Here is a 3088-nt window from a genome sequence, read left to right on the forward strand (position 1 = left end):
ATAATCTTTATGGCTGTTTTGGATGTGTACCAGTCCATTATAATTTTATCCACTCGTGAATAATATGTTATGAATATCCAGGTGACTGTTGGAATTAGTAAAAAAAAAAAGTAACAAAATCTAAATTGCTCCCTAAACTGGAAATAAGAGTATTAAACTTTGAAATTTGTATTTTTATTAAGTGACATTTTGTGGAGTTGGTCCACTGACTGTGATCTTAATGAAGTTAATTTTAGATATTAGTACTCCAGATAACTGCTATTTCAATGTACTCCAATATATCCATAGTAAGTTATATTTATGGGTTATGTTATAATTTCCTGGCAGTTGTTCCATTATTCACCATCTATGAAGCAGCTGCATGATTTGTCTTTCAGGTGACCTCCTCTCTATAAACTGTGTCCTGCTGCTGCTCATCTCACTTGTTTACAATTAAAATAGTGTGCCATGTTGCTTAGCTACATCTCTGCTCAGACCAACGCCCTTTGTGTGTTTTGGTATGGTGGCTGTCCAATCAGCCAATCTGACTCCATGAGCTCCACCTCTGCCACCAGAGTGTCAAACTTTCAGTCATTTTATTTAATAACATGATTTGACATGAACAAAGACAATTTAAAGTGATGACTCAGCAGAGGAAACTGCACACAGCAGAATGATAGATGTCTGTAACAGACAGATATGCTGTCTCCCTGGCCTACCTTTGAAGAAGTGTGTCCCAGTCCCTGGCCAAGACAAGCCGAGGGCGAGCGGGCACCAAGCTGTCTGTGACCCTCTGTCTGTTTTCTCAAAGATGTGTGTTAATTTTTTACCTGGGCTGCCGCACCACAACACAGTCAGAACACGTACATAACACTATGACTGTGCCTTTGGAAAGTTTAAATCTGTCTCCCAACAACCAAACAGGCCAGCCTAGTTTGTCTGCCAGCACGGGCTGTCATGCTAGGTTGTACCACCTGCAACACTACAGCACCTTCCACATGTCATTTAGATATATATATAACAAACACATTAACTTGTGTAACACTGATTCAGGATATGGTGCTGAAGATGGATGAATGAATGAGTTCTGTGGTTTTGTGGCTTTAAGGGATACTTAGCTGTAAGATGGTCAGATTTAGAATTATAACTTAATGACGAGTTACACATAAAGTTCTAAATATCCTTATGAATGTGTAAATATAATGACAGTCTTTGGTCATTTTCTTTCAAACGAGCAAAGTTTTGCTCAAACTTATATATAGTACATAAAAAAAAACGAATTACCACATTACTGATTATAAATTTAACAAAGCATTGTTAAATGTAACATTCAATACTAAAAATAAACTCAAGATAACTCTTGATCAATGATATGTAATGTGAAAAAGAACATTGTGATAAAAGTAATTTATAAAAGTACTAATTGGAACTCGAAGAAAAGTCTAAATATTCAGCAGACGTGTCAGGGACATGTTCTAAATGGACACAAATGCAGTGTTGATCTTTGTTCTGGTATTTCATTTTGCTTGCTGTTTCTGTTACTAGGTTCATTGCTGATAACAACACACAGGTGCCTTTTATTGTTTTCTTGCAATATGATAGTTAATAAAAATGTAGTATACAGTTGCAAGCTTTAGCTCATTTCAAGTTTTTATATTTTGTATTCCCCTAGGAAACTGCTGACGTGCCTTGAAACTTTATTTTGTACTAGTTATGAATTTGAGTTACTTTCTTAGTTTCTTTTTCATCAACACATTGCGTAAGTGCTTCAGTTTGCATCTTTAACCTTATTTATTTGTGTTCTTTAAATAACCATACATCACCATACATCTTGAGCTCCAACATTGTGGGGGATTGTAATTTAAAGTGTGTGTGTTTGTGTTTCTATAATGGGATTTTCCTGCCAAATTCATGTCCTGTGTTTAGGTATAATTTTACATCTGAAACAATGTTGTACTTTACGGGATTAGAGTTACTTTCGAGTGACACAAATTAATATTTACAACAAAGATCTGTCAGTTATTTGTAACCTCAAGTTATTTTGTGAACAGTTTCATTATAACAGTGATCATACAACAGTGTTTCTATTTTGCCTGATGTTTGTGCAGACATTAGTATCCTAGATCAGTCAGTAAAATAATAATAATAGTAATAATGTGTAATCTGCAGTCATTAATTTGGACATGAATGAATTGTGGAAAATGTGAGCCAGACTCTCTACCACTGAGGTTTCTTCATTTATATTGATCATGTGCTGTCGTGCAGTCTGCCGGTGTATTGCCACAAAATCTTTTGGGATGTGATTTGAAAAGACCTGCTATCATTTAGGACTTATTTGCTTTGGGTCAGAGTGTTGCAGGTGTAATTTGTAACTTAAATTATGTGACGTCTCTATTTATATTGTCGGGCTCCACGTCGTAGGGTGTTACAGTGGTCTAACTGTATTAGTTTAATCAATTAATGGTTATCAAAATTTATAATTATCAAAAGATAATAGAAAATTACTTTAATTAATCATTAAATATTTCTTTCTGTGGTTGGTTGGAATACAAGCTGCTACCAGGCTGGTGGGAAAACTTTTACTAAGATACTCTCTTCATGTCAAGTCACAGCTGTATATCACACTGTTGTTTATTTAATACACACACTATAAGACAGTCAATAGAAACCTACTTATCCTGTGAATGCCAAGGTAGTTTTAGTTTCGACTGGAGGGTTATTCTGATTTTTAATTGTCGCAGAAGGTGATTAAAAAGGAAAAAAACACCATTCATTAATTCTGTTTTTCTTCCACATCACAAAATGCAGATAAATCTTATAATGGTTCCTATTATTCCCCACACAATCATGCAGTTGTATTAAATAATTAATATTTAAAAGATGGATACAATTGTTGGGGCGCCCGGTCAAGGCTCAGTGTGGGTATGAGCTGTGCGACCCAATGTAATAGGGTCTAAGGACTTTGGTTTGTAGTTATTAATTTAATATATTAGATCTGATTTCTGAATAAATAGTTTAGTGTTATTTTTTTTTTATGGAGACTGACAATCATATATTGGCTATCATTTCCCTTTATTTACAGGGTGGCTGCCCCAGAGGATCCTTTACT

This window comes from Morone saxatilis, unplaced genomic scaffold (assembly GCF_004916995.1).
Source record: "Morone saxatilis isolate NCDOM2014 unplaced genomic scaffold, NCSU_SB_2.0 Contig20, whole genome shotgun sequence".
Classification (NCBI taxonomy): Eukaryota; Metazoa; Chordata; class Actinopteri; family Moronidae; genus Morone; species Morone saxatilis.